This window comes from Chrysemys picta, chromosome 7 (genome assembly GCF_011386835.1).
Source record: "Chrysemys picta bellii isolate R12L10 chromosome 7, ASM1138683v2, whole genome shotgun sequence".
In the NCBI taxonomy this organism is placed as follows: domain Eukaryota; kingdom Metazoa; phylum Chordata; order Testudines; family Emydidae; genus Chrysemys; species Chrysemys picta.
This window is the reverse complement of record NC_088797.1, coordinates 33061102-33083275: the sequence shown is the minus strand read 5'-3', so window position 1 is coordinate 33083275 and position 22174 is coordinate 33061102. Positions and strand designations below refer to the sequence as shown.

At 42.3% G+C, this 22174-nt stretch overlaps 1 protein-coding gene and 1 long non-coding RNA gene across 2 annotated transcripts in view; one reads left to right on the top strand and one right to left on the bottom strand.

The window, feature by feature from the left end:
* Window positions 1–22174, top strand: part of LOC135972852 (serine/arginine repetitive matrix protein 2-like) — a 303518-nt gene that overhangs the window by 274610 nt on the left and 6734 nt on the right. The gene's annotated exons all lie outside the window — the stretch shown is intronic.
* Window positions 3962–21432, bottom strand: LOC122173648 (uncharacterized). The gene is made up of 2 exons (XR_006174288.2): window positions 20995–21432; window positions 3962–8769 (listed from the first exon to the last, which is right to left on the bottom strand). It is a non-coding gene; the product is annotated as an uncharacterized LOC122173648 (long non-coding RNA).

Genomic DNA, 22174 nt, shown 5'->3' with positions numbered 1-22174 from the left:
TCAAGTAATGTGTGAAGGGGTTTGGGTCAAATTGGTATTACCAAAATGAGCCTTAATTTCTTTGGTTTAGGGTGACGCATCCCAGTGGCTAAGGATTATAAAAGTTAAAAGGACAGTTGGTACTGTCTGGATACTGCAGGTGTTAAAATCCTTTGATTAATTATGTAAACACCTAGAAGACATTTATGCAAAGGCCTCTAGCGTCAGCAATTATATATTGTATCATTATAGTGCACATAAGCATTTCTTTGTTTGAAATTCCCCCAACGAGCGCATGCACACACACTCCCCACAATGCTTTCGCTCGCTCACACACTCCCCAACACATGCTCTTACTTTCTCTCACACACTTCCCCAATGGTTTTGCTCACACTCATACGCACTCCCCAAGACACTATTACTCTCACACACACACACACTCCCCCAACACTCGTTCTCGCTTTCTCTCTCTCTCTCTCACACACACACACACACACACACACACACACACACTCCCCCCAGTGCTTTTGCTCACACTCATACACACTCTCCCAACACTAACACACACACTCCCAGATACTCGTTCTTACTTTCTCTCTCTCTCTCACACACACTCTCCCCGACACTCGTTCTCACTTTCTCTCTCACACACTCCCCCAACGCTTTTGCTCGCACTCATACTCCCCCAACGCTCTCACTTACTCACTCCCCAACACACTCTCACTCACACACACACACACACACACACACTCCTCCAACACTTTCTCTCACACACACACGCTCCCCCAACACACTCTCTCTCTCTCTCTCTCTCTCTCACACACTCCTGTGTTTTACTTTAGAGTACCTTACACATTTAAACTATCCTGAGATTAACAACACAATATACACAAGGCACTTCAGTTTCACCATTGAGGTCAACTGGGCAAGGTCAGCCCTATCCCCACATCTGGGATTGACCTTGCCTAGTTCACCATGTAATAAAACGCAAGTGCCTTGTTTTCACTTAGGGATAGCTCACACATCTTAGTTATCTTGAGGGGAAAAAACACACTTTTGTTTGTTTGTTTTTTTAGCAGTGAAGACAAAGCCTTACTGAAATTATTCAATGTACTACCAGGCACAAATATTATGGAAATGTTGGGTTTAATAGGCATTAATACAAAATAGTACTCTTAGGAAATAGGAATAATTATTTCTAATCATTGGGTTACTCTAACATAAGGTTTTCCTCTCAAAGTAATTCAAGAAAATAATGTAAGAAAGAAAGCAGTTTTAGCTATACTGATATTTTTCAATAATTCATGGAACTAGATTGTTGATTTCTGAATAGCTCAAACTACTCAGTTACTGAACACTGGATTTATGTCTACATTTTTGGGTTTACTAAGGAATATGTGTTTTAGTTATTAAAGTATTATACAGAAGTTTTGGCTTTAAAATATCTATTCCTACAAGAAAAATTCACTGGGTAATTTTGCTTTTTTGAAACATAAATTCAACCTTTAATGAAGGGTTTTTACTAATATCATTATAAGGATAAAAATTAACTATATGCAGATTACTGTTGTTGTTTTAGCAAGAAAGATTATTAGCAAGAACTGTCTTTTATTACCAAAGGCAGCTTAATACCTGATATACTCTGTATCATTGTGCTTTTCCCTGCTCATAATCAAATTTAAGGGCTACAAAAGTTAAATATATAAACTATGGACTAAAGATTTTACAAGCGCTTCATGAAATGAAAACAAACAAATTTAGTGGCAAAAATTATCTAAGTAACTGATAATATATGAAGATCTTTCATAGAATGATCAGAAGGGGTCTAGAGATTTTTTTTGACTGTGGTGGCATAATCCAGTTATTAAAGCATCTTTAAAGTAAAAGCAATTTGTCATGATTATACCATATATTAAAACCTTGCTAATATGCAAATCTTGCACTAGTTCATCATTGAAATATTGCAAGTAATTGTTGAAAAGCTCTTTAGATAGAATAGTTGACAGAGGCAAATGATATTCCTGTTCATAAAGTCTTGCTTGCTAGGTCTCTCTCTCCCCCTCCCCAGCCCCTTTAATGATATTCCTTCTCATGTTCTGATCTTGTAATCCTTTTTTATGTTGAGTAGCTTGGGGTCAGATTTTCAAAGGTAAGTGCCTAGTGGGTTTTTAAAAAGCACCTAAGTACCTAGACAACTTTGAAACTCTGGCCCCCTTATGCCCTTGCTCCAGCAAAGCATTTACATGCATGTTAGACTTTAAGCACACAGATACTCCTGTTGACAACAATGGGATTACTCATATGCTTAAGTGCTTTTTTGGTTTGGGGCATTACTCTGCAAGTAATCTCACTGGAGTAAGGTACTACTCCTTGTGCGTGTGATTTTCAAATTTGGCACAGTATTTTCAAAATCAGGATATTTGGAGGTGACTGTGTAACTCAAAATATTGGTTGCTTCCAAATAGGGCCAGGTTACTATTGATTTAATATATTGCAATGGTGTCTACAGTAGAATATGGAGAAAAACAGTATAGCTGAAAATAAATGGAGATACTATTTTTAAGAAGATAGGATGGGTATCTAAATGGACACAACTTTGAACATCAGGAAAAAAAAATCAGTTAGGAGGATTAAAATACTGATGGGAAATTACCGAGGATAAAAAATCAAGGTTTCAATATATCAACAGTTTTATTTGTTTTTTAAATCCTAGATGGTAAATATCTTTGGAACAATGCTTTAGGTGATATTTCTTCTTCGGTGTAAATAAGAATTTTGTTTAAAATTTTGGCTGAAAAAGCTATTTGTTAAATTCGCTAACAGTGCATTTTGAGTAATTAGAGGTTTTTATTTAAAAAACAAAACAAAAAGAACTGGTTGAATCCAGGAATTAGTAATATGAATTTCATCTGATTCAGTAAAATCAGTGAGATGGTACTACCTGAATTTGAAATCCAGATTAGTCCCAACAAAAATACATAATTCTTGGTATTTTTTATAATCACCTACTTAACATCGGAATTAAAAGAATTGTATGAAATAGAATATGTGATTGATATTCACAACATAAGAATACTGGTAGGTGACCTGAAACTGGTTTGAATTGTGATAATTCAACTTCAGAAAGTAATTAAAAGGTTTCTGTCCTTTGTAATCTGACATTGAAGCTGGTATTTTACTCTTATTGTTCAAAGTACTAATATGGTACTGAATACGCTGGGGCAATATTGGATCTGGTAGAGATCAATGCAAAAAAGTCCTCCTTTATAAACAGAAATAACAGGTACTGTTTATAATTGTCAGGTTAGTCAAAAATAAGTTATTTGGGTTTTGTTTTTTCTTCTCAAAATAATTTATTTAGAAGATAATTTTTGAAATATCAACTCCTTCTGAAGTTAATTTCAAATTTCAGGAATTTGATTAGAACAATTAGCTCAAGTTTTTGAGTTCACCTGATCATACACGTCTGAGGTTTTACTAATGAATGTTTCTTCTAATAAAGGATTATATAGGAAATCTTGGTTTAACAGGGTTATGCGTTTATCTAAAACAAAAACACTGCCTTCTAGGAATAAGGAAAATACAAAGGCTCAGTTGGTTTAACTGAAACATTAAATATTATAAGATTTTCTTATTGACAAATATTTCTGTCCAATAAGTATCCAAATGAATTATATGGAGATTGGAATGGTTACTCTGTTACTGTCTGAGCAAAAACAGTTGTTAATAACCAAGACTAGAATCATTACTAAGGTCAACTTCATTTAGTTGAGATATTTGGCAAAATTGTTGGGGTTTTTCCCTATTCAAATTAAATGTTAAAGGTTGCAAAAATATTTAAATTATAGATTAAATTTGCTTCACAAGACACAGCTGAAATATCCCCTTAAAGAAGTGTTAAAATGGCTTTATGAATGCATATCTTTTGACGAGAACTCATAATTAATTAAAAAGGGTCTTCATTTCTTTTTTTCAAACGGGATGGCACATCCCAGTTGCTAAGTAATCTTGAAAGTTAAAAATTGGTGCTAATGGACTATTCCATCTATTTAAGAAGTTTTGAAATGCAAGTAAAATATGCAAAGTTGTTCAGTTTCAACAATTACCTATTGATGTAAGGGGTGATGGCAAAAGGTAGCCATGTTTATCCAGGCTTAGAATTGAATTCTTTATAAAAAAAAATAATAATAAATGTTACTCGTTGTAAGATTTTGCAGATTTGGTTCCAGTATTAGTAAAATTAGGTCCCAGTGGCTGTGTCTAAAGATCAGGTCAACTGAAATGATGTGAACATTTTAACAGTGTCTTCAGTGGAATACAGAGGAAGCAATTTAGACAACAACAACTGGAGATAGACCTAAACACAAAGTCCAAAAGGACAAAACATTGAGTATCAAAACCTTCTGACTTAATAAGGAAATAGCAAGAGGAAATTACAAAGATGTTGGCGTTTTATGGAACTTATTCCAAGTATTACTAAACACCGATGGGAAAATCATGCCTCCATTGAATTCAGTGGGAGTTTTGCCACTGCTTTCAGTGGTCAGGCATTCAGCCTGAATCAGTTGGTGCAGCACAGTGAGGTTCAACAGAAACGCCGCAGTGGCACAGCTGCTGCTGTAGCACTACAGTGTAGAAACTGGCTACCACGACATAAGGGGTTCTGCCATCACTCTAGTTAATCTACCTCCCAGAGAGGCAGTAGCCAGGTCGATGGAAAAATTCTTCCATCGATTTAGCACTGTCTACACTGGGGGGTTAGGCCTGCTTAACTACATCACATGGGAGTAGGGGGGAAGGGGGTCAATGTTTCACACCCCTGAGCGACCTAGCTGGGTTGACCTAACTTTTTAGTGTAAACCTGACCTTAGGTTATGTCTACACTACAGACATAATCCCAGTAGAGATACATCAATGGAGCTATGCTGGCATAACCCTGTAGTGTAGATGCAGCCTACATGGATGGAAGGGGGTTTCCATCGGTGTAAGAACACCGTCTCCCAAAATGACAGTAGCTATATTGATGGAAGCATTCTTCTGTTGGTACAGCATAGCTACATCACTTGGGGGTATGTGTGTGTTTTTTTCCACATCCCTGGCCAATGTATCTGGCAACCAACCAAGCCTCCGCCTTAACAGGGTTAACACACAAGTCCTCTTATGAAGTGAGAATAACAAATGTTTCTAATCCATCGGGTATTGTAAAATGAATTTTCAAAGAGGAGATTAAAAATCTATTATAAAAATATCATAGTAATAGCAATTTCCATAGAAATAATACTCCTCCAAAGACCAACATAATTATTTTAATGAAAAAAGTGCAAATAAAGAATAACTTGTTCTGTTGAAATGTAAATCCAAACTGCTTTTACAGAGCTTTGTTCTCTAACAAAATATATGAAATAGGAATAAAAGTAAATCAAATAGAGGTTTGTGATCTCACAAAACTGAGCAATTGGGCAACAAAATGGCAAATGAAATTTAATGTGGATAAATGTAAAGTAATGCACATTGGAAAAAATAACCCCAACTATACATACAATATGATGGGGGCTAATTTAGCTACAACAAGTCAGGAAAAAGATCTTGGAGTCATCGTGGATAGTTCTCTGAAAATGTCCACGCAGTGTGCAGAGGCAGTCAAAAAAGCAAACAGGATGTTAGGAATCATTAAAAAGGGGATAGAGAATAAGACTGAGAATATATTATTGCCCTTATATAAATTGATGGTATGCCCTCATCTTGAATACTGCGTACAGATGTGGTCTCCTCATCTCAAAAAAGATATACTGGCACTAGAAAAGGTTCAGAAAAGGGCAACTAAAATGATTAAGGGTTTGGAACGGGCCCCATATGAGGAGAGATTAAAGAGGCTAGGACTCTTCAGCTTGGAAAAGAGGAGACTAAGGGGGGATATGATAGAGGTATATAAAATCATGAGTGATGTGGAGAAAGTGGATAAGGAAAAGTTATTTACTTATTCCCATAATACAAGAACTAGGGGTCATCAAATGAAATTAACAGGCAGGAGGTTTAAAACAAATAAAAGGAAGTTCTTCTTCACGCAGCGCACAGTCAACTTGTGGAACTCCTTTACCTGAAAAGGTTGTGAAGGCTAGGACTATAACAGAGTTTAAAAGAGAACTGGATAAATTCATGGTAGTTAAGTCCATTAATGGCTATTAGCCAGGATGGGTAAGAAATGGTGTCCCTAGCCTCTGTCTGTCAGAGGATGGAGATGGATGGCAGGAGAGAGATCACTTGATCATTGCCTGTTAGGTTCACTCCGCCTGGGGCACCTGGCATTGGCCACTGTCGGTAGACAGGATACTGGGCTAGATGGACCTTTGGTCTGACCCGGTACGGCCTTTCTTATGTTCTTAGGTTCAAAGTAACTTATCTAGTAGCATTTTAACAAGAGCTTTTTAGAACAAGTCCTGCCTTACAACAAAGGTATTTATATTTGCTCTGTATCTTCAACAAATCAGAAAGTTGTGTTCAGTTTTTTAGCAATGAAATTACATTTTAATCTGATTTCTCAGGGACCTAATTATACCCTGTTCACACTAAGTGAATACACCTTCTTGAAGTAAAGGGAAATAGTCAGATTAGTAAATAGTCCTCTCAATATGAAGGGGAGAACCTGATTTTAATCAGACAATGCCCAAATTGGCATATCGGCAAAGAATTTTATTACTTATATAGCAACCAGTTCAAAACACTATCAACTTTCAAGTGAATAAGGGTTTGATTTCAATTTAATGTCTAAAAGAGTACTATGAGCAAACAGTTCAGATGACAATAAGGAAAATTATACATCAGTTGTATTGGATTATCCCCAGCGGTATGTGGGCAAATTCTTAAATCAACAACTGAAAACTAAAATTGCTAAAAATTTCAATAGCAGGAGGAAAAGCTGAAGGAGAAATAGAGAACTGAGAAAAATAAAAAGAGGGTTCTAAATTTGTCATTGTTTTGATAAAAAATGGCTGGTACAGAAAAATTTTGATTTTGAGTATCTGCTCCTCTTTTCATCATAATAAATAAGCCTGTGAGTTTGAAAAACTCGTAATATATCTTCTAATAATGTTCAATTAACTAACTGTAAGATTAATTGGGTAACAAATTTGATAGTGCTGAAGCTAAGCCCAGCTGAATCCTGAAATTAATGATTTTGAGTTTTGAATCCAATTAACATTATTTTCAAGAAAGGATCAAGTTAGAGGAGCTAAGGTTGTCTGCCTTAAATAGGCTATTGAGATGGTACAAGCTAAAGAGAAATTTTAGGGATATTCTGAGTTTTTATTAAGGTAAAGTGAAATAAACATTCAAAAAGGGCCACGTTTTGAATATCAAATGGAAGGGGAAAGACAAAAGAAATAGGAAAAACTGATGTGAAATTTCTAAGTATTAAAAGGTGGTTTCAAGGTATCTTCATAGATTCAAAACTGATTTAAACTAATCAGGGTTTTTTTGGACACAATATCTTGAAGTTGTCATTGCAACTAAACCTCATTGAATCCTGAAATCAGTCATTTTGAGTTGTTTAACTTAATGAATGTATTGGTTAAGAAAGGCCTATGTTGGCTGGTGTGGAGGTCTGAGCTATCTAGGTATCACTTGAATGTGAAATTGAGAATTTGTGGAATTTTTAATAAGTCTCAAAAGGACAAAACTGAATATAAGAGAAAAGACTGAATAGAAAGAGAATATAAAACACTGCTATAATATTTCCAAGGACAAAAAAAGTTGCAAGATGTCATAAAATTTTGATAAAACAAAAACAGATATCAGATGAATGTGGAATAACTCAGATTGTGTGGTATTTTGTGATCTGGTTTAGACTAAATGATGATGGGTGGTTTTTAATCATTTACTTAAGGAATTGGCAGTCAGTGTATACAGTAAAATGTTAATACTGATGGGAGATTTTAACAGCTTTCAATATAATATACACAGGAGTTAATGGAAAAAAAGGTTTTCTGAGCAACTTTAAATGTGGATTTAATCAGAATTTATTAGAAAGTTCTACCTTTTATGTTGTCTTTTGTGGATTATATCAGATATTCAAAGTAACATTAGAGAAATTAAATCTGGTCTCATATTGCATTGAAGAGGAGCGTTCTACATACTAAAAATGCAGACAGTATTTCTAAGCAAGTTAGTCTGCCATGAAGTCTATCTTTTCAAAATAATTGTAATGTCTTAAAATCTATTTCATGTGTTAGAAATAACTCTTCAATAACTAAATCCCATTCTAAAGCCAAAATGGAGTCACCATAGGCCTGCTTAAAATGTTCTTTCTCCATCCTACGAGTATCCTGGCAAACTGCCATCAGTAGGAGGGAACAAAACCTGTGAAGTTTAAGCAAAATTGTGTCCCTGGCCCATATCTCCATGGTCAAAAGTTCGAAGGAAAAATTAATCCATAGCCAAGCGCAGCATCTACAACATCCTGTATCGGGTAGTAGAGTTTTGGTAGATGAGCTGATTCGATCTCTCAGGCTAGGGACTCCGATTATTTAAGGTTTTTCTTTTCCTGGGAGAACAGGCTGTTGTCTCAGGTTTTGCTTTTCTCCTTTACTATATTAGCGCACAAAAAAAGCAAAAGATGCTGGTGGTTGGCACTCCTGGTTTCCAGGACGGGGTTCAAATCCCTGCGGTGTCTTTGCTTTAATACCATAGCTCCTTTGGCCTGAGTGGTTCACCAACATTCAGAGCCTTGATGGGCTGTTTCCGATAGGAGGGGAAATTGATGAGAAGAACATCCATATGGTCCTGTATCACTGACTGCAATAGGAACAAACAAGAATTTTCATTGCTCACAATTTCCAAGCCAGTCTCTCCAGTCAGTCCTGTGCCCCAAGGAGCTCTGTCCCATTTCTTCCTCCCACAGCCACAGTCACCCATGCTTCTCTCCCTGTCTACTGTCTTTTTCTTTGGTTGCAGCTGTGTGTGTCCGAGCAAAAAAGCAATCAATGGCTCCATCCCAATTGTTAGCACCAACTTAGTACTGGGAAAAAGTGCCTCCTTGCAGTATCGTGAACCCCACGTGTTTAAAAATCATGAGTCAGGCTCCAACACTCATGAGGTTAGCTTTAAAATCATGAGATGTTTAATAATAATAGTTAAGTTTTTACCTTCTGGTGTTTTGAACGTTTAGGGTTCATGGTTCCAAGCTTTTTTCTGCAATGACAAGGGCTCCACTTCTCACTCATCCATTTAATTAACTTAATTCTACACATTATGACATCATCACTCTCAGTGCCTGAGCCGTGGAGCCTGACAGCCATGGTTTGGATTTGCTCTGAGCTCTGCTGCAGAAGCGGATTTACCATGAAACAAACTGTGCGGTGGCATGGGGCCCCCAATGACAGGGGAACCCCAAAATACAGGACAAATATCTGACAACCTGCTCCCGAGTCCCGGCCAGCAGCGTAGCAGGACTTAGAAAGGCAAATTGCGGGTGACCAGATGTCCCGATTTTATAGGGACAGTCCCGATTTTTGGGTCTTTTTCTTATATAGGCTCCTATTACCATCCCCCTCCCCCATCCCGATTTTTCACATGTGCTGTCTGGTCACCCTAAGCTGCCTGCATGCCAGGGCCGGTGGCCCCACGCTGCTCCCAGAAGCTGCTGGATGCTGGCATGTCTCTGCGTGCCCTTGGCGGGGGGGAGGCAGCTACACATGCTGCCCCCACCCTGGGCAGCTCACGGAGACCAGCTGCCCCCCACATCCCACCCCCCTGCCCCAGCCCAAAGCCAGCACCCAAACTTACTCCCAGAGCCTGCCCCCCATACTCCATCCTGCACCCCAACCTTCTGCCCCAATCAAGGTACCTCACTTTATTATCATTTACTTCCCATTACTTATAATAGAGGAGGAGGAGGAGGAAGAAAAAAAGAATGAAAAACGGGGGAGATAAGAGAGAATGTTCTTTTTCTTGGCTGGGTCCCCGGGGGGAGGAGGGGGAGCACTGAAAATGAAGCTGCGCACAGAGCCCCACTAACTCTACATCTGCCACTGCTCTGCTGCCTTCTATTTGCATCCAGCACTGCCAGACCCTGGCTCAGAAAGAGCTGTTGATTCAGCAGCACAAGCCCTTGGCCAGTTTCGCCTCCCTACATCCTGTTTTCTGCATCAAGTCCTGTTTGTACAGAGCCTTTTCCGCCAGGTCACGTGGTGTAATTGCCTTTATAATCAGGCCAGCTCCATTTTTCCTGCTGTTATTATTCAGGCGCACAAAAGGTGAGATCAAACAGACCTAGGTTTTATTCCTGACTTGGCCACTGCCTGCTATTTATTTACTGTTATCCTTGACTATCCTAAAGGCCTGTTTTTAAACAGTATTCTCAGGATGTGCTAGATTCAGTAACAGCAAAGCAGATTGTAGGATGGGTTGTTAGTTCTTATACTGATAGATGTAAACAGCACTTCAGAAAATAAGACCCTGATTCTCCAGGCCCCAAGCCCTCATGATTGCAGAGAAAAGCTTGGAAATATGAGCGTAGTCTAAAGGCTCAGAAACCGGAAAGCAAATACCTAAAGGTCTGTGTTTTTCAGGACAAAAAAATCAAAATTTTTAAGCCAATCTTATGATTTCTTGCAGGTCTGACTCATGCCTTTTTTAAATGCGCAGATATTTCTTGTTTCATCTATGCAGTCATTGGTAAAACTAAACAAAAGAATTTTTGTAAGTATGAGTTTATATTTTAAAAACCTGTGTGCTCTGAGCTCTTGCTTACTCCATTCCTATAGGTCCACACACCTATCTTATTGTCCATAAAACCTTAGAAAGAAGTTTTTGCTAGTTGTACTTTATTTTTTCTGCTGCCAAATAGCTAGACCAATAACTCAAATTGAAGTTGGCAGCTCTTTCGCCGGTATTTCCATCCTACCATCAACCTCAGCCTAGATCAATCCACACAAGCGGTAAATTTCCTGGACACTACTGTGCTAATAAGCGATGATCACATAAATACCAGCCTATACCGGAAACCTACTGACCGCTACACTTACCTACATGCCTCCAGCTTCCATCCAGGACATACCACACGATCCATTGTCTACAGCCAAGCTCTAAGATATAACCGCATTTGCTCCAATCCCTCAGACAGAGACAAGCACCTACAAGATCTCTATCAAGCATTCTTAAAACTACAATACCCACCTGCTGAAGTGAAAATTCACAGATTGACAGAGCCAGACGAGTACCCAAAAGTCACCTCCTACAAGACAGGCCCAACAAAGAAAATAACAGAACACCACTAGCTGTCACCTTCAGCCCCCAACTAAAACCTCTCCAGCGCATCATCAAAGATCTACAACCTGTCCTGAAAGATGATCCCTCTCTCTCTCAGATCTTGGGAGACAGACCTGTCCTCGCTTACAGACAACCCCCCAACCTAAAGCAAATACTCACCAGCAACCACACATCACTGAACAAAAACACTGACCCAGGAACCTATCCTTGTAACAAAGCCCGATGCCAACTCTGTCCACATATCTATTCAAGTGACATCATCATAGGACCTAATCACATCAGCCATACCATCAGGGGCTCGTTCACCTGCACATCTACCAATGTGATATATGCCATCATGTGCCAGCAATGCCCCTCTGCCATGTACAGTGGCCAAACCGGACAGTCTCTACGCAAAAGAATTAATGGACACAAATCTGACATCAGGAATCATAATACTCAAAAACCAGTGGGAGAACACTTTAACCTGTCTGGTCATTCAATGACAGATCTGCGGGTGGCTATTTTACAACAGAAAAACTTCAGAAACAGACTCCAACGAGAGACTGCTGAGCTGGAATTGATATGCAAACTAGATACAATCAATTTAGGATTGAATAAGGACTGGGAATGGCTGAGCCATTACAAACATTGAATCTATCTCCCCTTGTAAGTATTCTCACACTTCTTATCAAACTGTCTGTACTGGGCTAGCTTGATTATCACTTCAAAAGTTTTTTCCTCTTACTTAATTGGCCTCTCAGAGTTGGTAAGACAACTCCCACCTGTTCATGCTCTCTGTATGTGTGTATATATATATACTCAATATATGTTCCATTCTATATGCATCCGAAGAAGTGGGCTGTAGCCCACGAAAGCTTATGCTCTAATAAATTTGTTAGTCTGTAAGGTGCCACAAGTACTCCTGTTCTTTTTAAAGGTTACTTGTGCATTGACATTAGCTGGCTGGTCCCACCTCTTTGCTGATAGAGCTGGAAAGATCTCTCAGCGGAAAAAGGCAGAATTACAGCAGCTCTTCAGGGTGCTGCTGAATCCAGAAGAAGGGCCTGGTAAGATTTATCTGACTAGTATCATTGCTTCCAGGACTAAAACTGCAGAACTGACAAGCTTACAATCTTGGCCCCATAGGCTTGAATGCAATAAAGAGTAGGTTGCCATTTCACACCTGCCTTCACAGAGCCTGGGGTTTTTGTTTGTTCCCCTCATTTTCTATGGAAAATGGGTTGACTTTTAATCTTCATAGCGTTTAAAGCTAGAAGAGACCATTAGCTCTTCTAATCTCACCTCCTGTATAATGCAGACCTTTGAATTTCACCCAGTTATCCTTTAATTGAGCCCTAAATTAGGTAGATTGTCCTTGTAGCTAAGGTACTTTGTTCCTCTCTAAAGTAACACCTAAATACCCTTAATATGTCACTTCCATTTTAATTACTGGGGCACTGTGTGAAATGAGATGAAACTGTTTCTTTGAGGAGAGAAGTGAGGCAACTAGGCTAGTGACTGGGGTAGGGTTACCATACCTAATAAATAAAAAAAGAGGACCCTCCACGGGGTCCTGGCCCCGCCCATTTCCCAACCCAGCCCTGCCCCAGCCCCGCCCTAACTCCGCCCCCTCCTTCCTCCCACTCCCAGCCACGCGGAAAGGGCTGCCCGAGCGCTACCGGCTTCACGGTTTGCCGGGCAGCCCCCAGACCCTGCGCCCCCGGCCGGCGCTTCCCCAGCACAGCTGGAGCCCGGGAGGGGAAGCGCCCAGCCGGGGGCGCAGGGTCTGGAGGCTGCCCGGCAAACTGTGAAGCCGGTAGCGCTTGGGCTTCAGGCAGCCCCCTTGCCTCCGGACCCTGCGCCCCCAGCTGGGCACTTCCCCTCCTGGGCTCCGGCGATGCAGGGTCCGGAGGCATGGGGGCTGCCCAAAGCCAATAGCGCTCGGGCAGCCCGGCTCTTAAACAGAGCCGAAGAGTCAGGGGAGGAGCAGAGCCGCCGCGGCCGGAGGCTCTGCTCCTCCCCTGACTCTTCGGCTCTGTTTAAGAGCCGAGCTGCCCCAGTGCTACCGGCTTCGGGCAGCCCCCATGCCTCCGGACCCTGCGCCGCCGGAGCCCGGAAGGGGAAGTGCCCAGCCGGGGGCGCAGGGTCTGGAAGCATGGGGGCTGCCCGAAGCTGGTAGCACTCAGGCAGCCTGGCTCTTAAACAGAGCCGAAGAGTCAGGGGAGGAGCAGAGCCACCATTTTTCCGGACATGTTCGGCTTTTTGGCAATTCCCCCCCCGGACGGGGGTTTGAGTGCCGAAAAGCCGGACATGTCCGGGGAAAAAAAGGACGTATGGTAACCCTAGACTGGGGGAAAGCAGAGGAGTCTGGGTATAAGGGACCTGGGACGGGTGGTAGGAAGGAGCTGGCAAACAAGTTTGGGGTGGGCTAGGAGGGATGAGGTATTTGATACTGCAGTGATGGGCACAGTGCAAAGTTCTAACTAAGATAGGTGCACAATGCCTACTGAATTGGGCCTAGAAAGCGTAAAATGACTGCCACCACATCAATACACCTGGTGCCCACGGAAGTGTGCCTAGCCAAATTAACATGGCTTCCTGCCATCACATGACGGAGGCCATTTTAGAGTTTGTTCAGAAGCGGGCTTCTCTTTGAAATGCACTTTCCCAAACTGCCTGTGCTGCTGGAACATTTGTGCATAGAAGGGGAAAGCACTGAATTAAGCTACCCTGGGTGGTTTGTCCATTAACTGACTGATCAGTTTCCTCTGGGGCCATCTCAAGATACAGCTTCTTACCTACCCGGATTGCTGTGCTATATTAGACAGGCTTGGAGACTTTAACTATATTTACTTGTGACCAGATATTTTTTTAAACTGCTTTCACTTGACATTGGGTTTGTTTTTTTTTATTATTATATGATTTTCATGACGTGTCTTTTTCTCTTTGTTGCTGTTTGTAAAAAGGTGGTTGTCTCCTTGAGGTCTAGAGGACTGGGGCCAGCCTTAGTTGCTAATTCAGCCATGATTTCCTCACATAATTGTGTGGATGTCTCCTTTTTATTCACATTTTGGCCACGAGATGGCTCTAACTATTGGTGATTTGAAACAGCTTTAGCCTAAGCAAGTAAGGTGGTGGTGTTTTTTTTTAAGTGAGTACTGTATATCTACAATCTCTATTTTATTTTCATGCAAGTTAGACTTGCTGTTTTGTTTCTGTGATATTTTCAATTGCAAGCAGCAATTGGCAAGTTAGACATACACAGTTAGATCTTCAAAAAAAAACAGGAGTACTTGTGGCACCTTAGAGACTAACAAATTTATTAGAGCATAAGCTTTCATGGACTACAGCCCACTTCTATGCTCTAATCAATTTGTTAGTCTCTAAGATGCCACAAGTACTCCTGTTCTTTTTGCGGATACAGACTAACACGGCTGCTACTCTGAAACCTGACAGTTAGATCTTGTGTCCTAGGCACCTTTTTTGGCCTGGGTTGTGTATACACGTATTTCAAGACCAAAAAGGACCACCATTAGATTGTCTAGTCTGACCTCCTGTATAAGCATGCCAAACTCTAGTATGGTCTGAATACAGTTTTTTGCTGATACAACTGTCAGTTAGGGGTGTTGTGTATTTTTTGTGTTTGTTTTTTTTTTAAACCCATATTGTTACACAGGAACAAACTGTAGTGTGGGTACAGTTAAACTGCGGCCTTAGACCAGTATAACTTATTCCCTTTCCTGTATAAACCAATATAGTTTATTCCCATAAAGAGATAAGGTGGGTGTGGTAATATCTTTATTGGACCAACTTCTGTTGGTGAGATAGACAAGCTTTCAAGCTTACTGTCTCTCTCATATCCTGGGACCAACACGGCTACAACAACACTGCAAATATATTCCCATAAACACATTTTATACCTGTATACACCATGCTGGGGGCAGTGGTAAAGCCAAGTGGTTAGTGCACTGGACTAGGACCTGGGTTCTATTCTAGTTCTGCCCTGGCCTGCTGGGTGACCTTGGGCAAGTCACTTCCCTCCCAGTGCCTCAGTTTCCCCATCTGTAACACAGGGCTAATGATACTGACCTCTTTTGTAACCTCCACCAATTGCTCACAGCTCAAGGAGCGGAAGGACAGGTGGATTTTTGTCTGTATGATAAATTGTCCTGCTTGGCATATTTCATAAAAGATCACAAAACCACAGTGATAGCACACCATGAAAGCTCCCCTCAGTATGGAGAAGCATGTGGCCCTCACCACATGGAAGCTCCTCCTAATTGCTATTGGTCAGTATCAAACCAATTTGATGTGGGTAGATTGACTCTAAGGGTTATTGTCACAAAGGCTGAGATCTTAAAGCGCTCTACAAAGACTGTCCTTAACCCCCTTGTATAGAAAAGGAAACTGAAGCACAGAGAGATGAAGTAACTTGGACTGTGTGCTCTTTGGTGCAGGGACTATCTGTCTGTTTGTACAGTGCCTAACACAATGGGGTTTTGGTCCATGAGTTAGGGGCTTCATGGCCAAGTCATTGGCAAAGCCAGGAGTCCTGACACCCTTTCTGTTGCCTTATCCACTGGGAACACAACTCTTTATGCCCCCTTTACAAATCAGAGTCCAGACCATTGGAATTAAATGCATCGTGAAGTTCCTGGAGAGAGTGACAAGGTGACAGAGCAAACCCCAGGCCTGTTGCAGCTAATCCAAGGCAACAGTTGGCAAAGTCATTAATATTGGAGAGCCACTGCTGGCCTCAGCATGGTAAACATAGCAGGAGGGGTATGCTGTCTCTGTGCTGATACTACTCTTTTATAGATAGCCTGCCCTCTGCAAGCCACACTTGTAGGTGATGTGAGCAAGGAAATGTAAGCTAGTGTAACTTATTTCCTGTCCTTTAGCATGTCGGTAACACCAGGGTGGCAGCCTTGCCTTACACCAGTATTGATGGCTACAACATTGCAAACACACCATTATTGATGTGCCTTTACACCCCTCCACATGCACCACCAGCTCTTAATATGGACAGCATCTGCACATAGTTCAGGAAAGCACCTTCCTGTCTCTTTAGCATGCAGCACGACTGATGCTTTGACAGTTATCTGGTGTATTAATAGCCATTGATCTTCAAGTTTTTCAACATGAGGAATAAATAGGCTGTAGTGGGAGGCTGGATACCAGAACCAGAGGGACTGTTGACCTGTTCCGATGGGCTAGTTCGCGTGAAATAGAGAGTGGTTCTGGAATCAAAAGAGGCTCCTAGCATAGGTATTCAGCAGCTTCAGTACAAAATACCAAGGGAAGACGCTACAGAGAGAGAATGGATAGAGCTGTGCAAATAATGGATATTTCCATTGTCTGGGAACTCTGAACAATTGGAAAAAAAATGTTTTGGGTTGAATCATATCCAAAATTGTTGGTGAATTGAGAAGTCAGAAAAAACTGTTTTGGGTTGAACTAAATGTACTTTTTGTTTCACCTGAAACAAAATGTTTCATTCATATTTTGAGCATTCTTTAACACTTTTAAATGACATTTTTAAGCAAGGTAATTTTGAATAAAAAAAGCATGGTTAGAAAATGTCAAAATGAAATAGTTTGATTTTATTCTCAATTTGAGGGATTTTTAACCAAAACAATTAGGCAAAATGACACTAATTTGTGAAATGTTTGCATCACCAAATCTGCACTTTTTTTTTTTTAAACACAAAAAAGTTTTGGTCGAAAAACTTCACCCAGCTTTGGCAATAAGCCTTTTTGTGCAGCTGCTGTTGTGGTATAACTGTGACAGTGTAGTATTTGGAGGATGGGGCACTTGGACTTGGGACTTGTGTTGGAAACTTTTGGGGGCAGGGACTGTTTTCATTTATCTGTGTTTCTACAGCACCTAGCATAATGGGGTCCTGGTCCATGACTGGCATCCTAGGTCCTACTGGAATACAAATAATATTCCCAGCTCTGGAAGGAGGGTGTAGGCTAGTGGTTAGAGCAGTGGGACTGGGAGGCAGGACTCCTGGGGTCTATTTCCAGTTCTGGAAGGGGAGTGAAGATTACCATGTTTGATGTAATAATTTGAACCATCACCCAAAGTCCCAAACTTTGCAGATTTCCTATTTCAAAATGCAGAGGGACTTGCTCTGTTAGGTGCCGGCAAAACCCTAATAAATAGCCAGTTTTCTGGGCATTATCTGCTGTGTTTGGGGTTTCATCCTGATCCTTGCAGATCGCATTTCCATCCAACAAATTTCCATTGCTATTTTTAACTTTTAGTCCATTGTCTATTTAATCATTAACAATACAGGGTATGTTTCCCTAAATCACAGTCTGTCTGCCTATGTTACTTAATGCCAAGCAGCACAGGGAACAAAGATCAGTATATTAGCTTGTTGGAAATTTTTCTGATAGAATGATTTTCTGTCAGAAAATACTATTTTGCTGAAATTTTCTGCGGGAACATGTTAATTTCAATTACATTTTAATTTTTTTAATTGGAAACAAAGTGATTCAATAAGGTCTAAATGTTCCGTTTTGACATTTTGATACGGGTTCTGATGTGCAGCTGCAATACAAATAATAATTTCAGAACAGAGCATTGCAATGTTTTGTTTTGAAATGACTTTTTGTTTAAATATTTATTTCATAGTTTAAAAAAAGTAAACAGTTGAAATCAAAATGATTCAGACTGAAAGTTATTTTGGAAACCGTGGCATTTCTCACAAAATGGGAAACTCCAGTTCCTGCACAGCTCTAATCATTATCCCCATTTTAGAGGGGAGGAAACTGAGGAACAGAGATGGGAGGAGATTTGTTACGGATCTCAGTGAGTTGATGGCAGAGTGGAGACTAGAAGCCAGGATAATGTGACTCCTGGCCCAGTGTCTGACTGAAATCATGCTGCCTCATCAGTATAAATGAACTGCTGACATTAGAACATACAATTATGATGCACTATTTCATGACACTTTTGCAGAAAGGAATGCTTCTGAACTCAATTTAGTCTCCCTGGTTACTCATGGGGAATGCATGTAAATGGTGCTGTGATGAATCAGTCACATGACAGAAATCTAGGCTCTGATTCCTCCAAGGAGACTATTCTCACAACTGCACCACATTTCACCGTGGGCATGTTTTCACATGATGTTCTCCACCCCCCCCCCCTTACTAATTACATGTAAGGTTTGGAATTTAGGTTTCTGACCTGAAACATGTCATGTTTTGGTGTGGGTTGAGGATTAGGAATGGGCTGCAGTCTTTCACCACCTGTTCTAGTTGTAATCCAGACTTGTCTGGTGGTAGGGTTGCCAGGCATCGAAAAGGGACTCTGGCAGCTCCGGTCGGCACCACCGACTGGGTTGTTAAAAGTCTGGTCAGCAGCGCAGCAGTCGGGGCTAAGGCAGCTCCCTGCCTGCTCTAGCTCTGTGCAGCTCCTGGAAGCATCTGCTAGGTCCTTGTGGCCCCTAGGCGCATGGGTGGCCAGGGAAGCTCCGCATGTTTCCTCCACCCTTAGTGCCAGCTCTGCAGCTCCCATTGGCTGGGAACCGTGACCTAATGGGAGCTGTGGGGGTGGTGCCTGCAGGCACAAGGGCAGCGTGCGGTGCCTCCCTGGCCAGCCATGCACCTAGAGGCCGCAAGAACCTGGTGTCCGCTTCCGGGAGCCACGATAAGCGCTGCTGGGACCCTGCACCCTGAACCCCCTCCCGCACCCCAACCCCAGCCCAGAGTCCCCTCCTGAACCCAAACTACCTCCCAAAGCCCGCACCCAACACCCTGCCCCAGCCCTAAGCACCCTCCTGCACCCTGACCTCTCATTTCTGGACCCACCCAGAGCCCACACCCCCAGCCCAAAGCTCATGCCCCCCTGCACCTCAGCCCGGAGCCCACCGGTCAAGTAACTTGCATATGAATTGACAAACTAGATCAGATCCCTCATCCCAAGTCTATCTAGCACAATATCCTGTCTCTGACAGTGGCCAAAACCAGGAGTTTCAGAGGAAAGTGTAAAAATCTTGCAGTAGGCAGATGTAGGATAATCTGTTCCCACATAGGTCTTATCCTGTTTTCTACCGGTATGTCTTCACTGCAGAGTTTACCTGGATCTGGGAACCTGAGTGTACAAGCTTCCACACTGCTAAGCCACACTTGGGTCATACCTGTGTAGCCATGTCCATGCAAGCATGGATGGCACGTATCATAAGATGGGGAAGGCTATACCTCCCCAAACAGCCCCGCGTGGCCCCGCCCATGCTCTGCCCCGAGACCCCCTCCTTCTTGCCGCTAGTTAGCCCCAGCCCAGGCCGGCTGCTCCTCTTCTGGGAAGCCGGCTAGGGCAGCCAAGACTTGGCGGGGCTGGGGCCGCCTGGCACTGGGGCCGTGCTGCCAGCACTCTGTGGCTGGGGCCATGCTGCCTGGTGCTTTGGGGCTGGAGGGTGGTTGCATGCCACCCGGCGCTCTGGGGCTGAGGGAGGTGCGGGGGGGTGGGGCTCTGGGCTGTGGCAGGGGAAGGGGGGCAGGAGGGGCGGGGACTCAGGCGGAAGAGGCAGGCTGGTCTGGGGTCTAGCCTGGTTCACCCACCACCCATGCATGCAGGTGCTTCACTAACCCTGACTAGGCACAAAGATCTCGGGGGGACATATCCCCTGGTTCTTAGTGCTGTACTAATATAGAAATTGGTAGGTGTCTTCAGTTGCAGAAGAAGGGAGTAGGTAGAAGGGCAGGAAAATATGATCCCTGGGGAATTATGGGAAGGTATTGGATGGAGGACCATTGGCATCTCAGATCTGAATCCCAGGTTACTTGCCGGTGTCCACATTACCAAATATTTGGGTTTGAGACCAAGTTAAAATGGAACCAGGGCTGTAACTTGTACTCATAGTCAGCTAAGTGGGCCTGGGTTTGAAGCACAAATAAACCTGGGTAAAAAGGTTTTGCATGTGGATGGGAGGAGGATTAGGGCTAAAACCTGGGTAAAAGTCTGGGTTACTTCTTCAGTGAAGACATAACCTTATAATAGTTAGAGATTGTCTTAAGCCCCAAAACACAAGGTTTAATATCCCTTCCAAAATTTGTTAATTGGATATTTTATATCCATATAAATAATAATAATCCCCATCTTTTCTACAATAAACCAGAGTGCTTTACAAAAGAGGTTAGTATCATTATCCCCATTTTACAGACTGAGAAACTGAGGCACAGAGGGGTGAAGGGACTTGCCTAAGGTCGGACAGCAAGAGAGTCAGGAATGGAATCCAGGTGTCCTGAGTCACAGTCCGCTGTTCCGTCAGCTAAACCACACCACTCCCCAATGTTCAATCCCTTTAGGAGACTTGTTAAATTGTTGTCCTTAATGATTTCCTGTGTTCCATAGGCCTTAATCATACTTGTAAACTGGTCAACTCTGTGCCGCAATTACTTCATGTGGTACTGAATTCCACAGGTTTTTAATGTCACTTTGTAAACTGACCTGCTTTGTTCCTCAGTTTTCCTCTCTGTAAAATGGGGATAACCATACTGACCTCCCTTCATAAATCACTTTGAGATCTACTGATGAAAAGCTCTAGATAAGAGCTAGAGACTATCATCATCTCCAAAGACTGGAGAAGCTTGGGTTTGTTTGGTTTTCTTAATCAACCAAATCATCTGCCTGTTGCTTATGAGAGAGGGTGTGGTAGCAGGTATACACTTATAGCTGTATCCTTCCATCCTTGCTCTGGTAAAGCATGCCATTTGCCTGAGTAACAACAACAGCAAGACATGACCTGCATTAGCTCACCAATCCATCACCTTTCTTTCTGTCCCTCTGGATCCATCTTCCCACAGGCCGCCCTGGCATATGGCTTATGAACAGGACTCTGAGCCATTCTCTCTGTAGCATTGGTAGGAGAAGGAGCTGGCATGAGGCATCAGCAGCAGACTCTGCTTCGTGACCAAGATCCATTTTAAGCTCTCTGACTCATTCTGCACCCAGCCCCCAGTGCTGAAGCAGCTCTGCAATCAGAATCTTTACGTAAAACAATGAGCTGCTGCTGTTTCTTCCTTCATGTCCCCATCCCCTCCTCTTGCAGCTCAGCCTGTTTATAGCTCTGTTGACATCTGGCCCCGAGAATGAAACAGCAAGGCTAACAATGATCAACATAACTGCGCTATTATCATCCCTGCCCCTCAAGCTGGTTTGGAAGGGCATCCTCTGCAAAAGCTGCAGTGCCAAAGATGTTATTTTTGGTGGGGTGGGAGACTCTAGTATCCAGCTGACTGCAAACCACTCCTGATTCAGATTCTTTTCCTTAGTAGCTAAGCCAGGGATAGGGCATGTGTCAAAACTAGCATCAACCTATCCCTGGTAGAGTGTAGTCCTATTAACTGGTTAGGGTTAGGGCAATAGCCTGGGATTCACAAGGCCCAGGTTCAATTCCCTGTTCAGACATGGACTTCCTGTGTGACCTTGGTCAGGTCACTTAGGTTCTCCTTGCCTCAGTTTCCCCATGTGTCAAATGTGTGGCTCTTAGCACTACCCTACTTCACAGGGTGTGATGAGGATGAATACGTTAAAGATTGTGAGGTGCTCAGATTCTATGGTAATGGGGCCATATATGTACTTAAAATAGTTTGTCTGAATCATCCCCACTGATAGAAGAAAAAAGTAGACTAATCAAGATGGAGCCCATGCTCTGATTCCTGGGAGCCTGGTGTGCTGGCAAAGCGAAGGGAAGCCAGTGGTCAGGCAGCTGATATGGGATGTTCCAATATTTAGATTGTAAGCTCTTTGGGTCAGGGACTGTTATTTTGTTCTGTGTTTGTACAGTGTATGGCACAATGGGAGCCTGGCCCATGACTGGGCTCCTAGGTGCTATGGGCATCCAAATAATAATAAGTTAATGTGGGTCAGGAAAAGTGATGGGGGGGGAAACAAATATATGGTCATGCTGGTGGGATGTCCTAATGTGGGCAGGGGG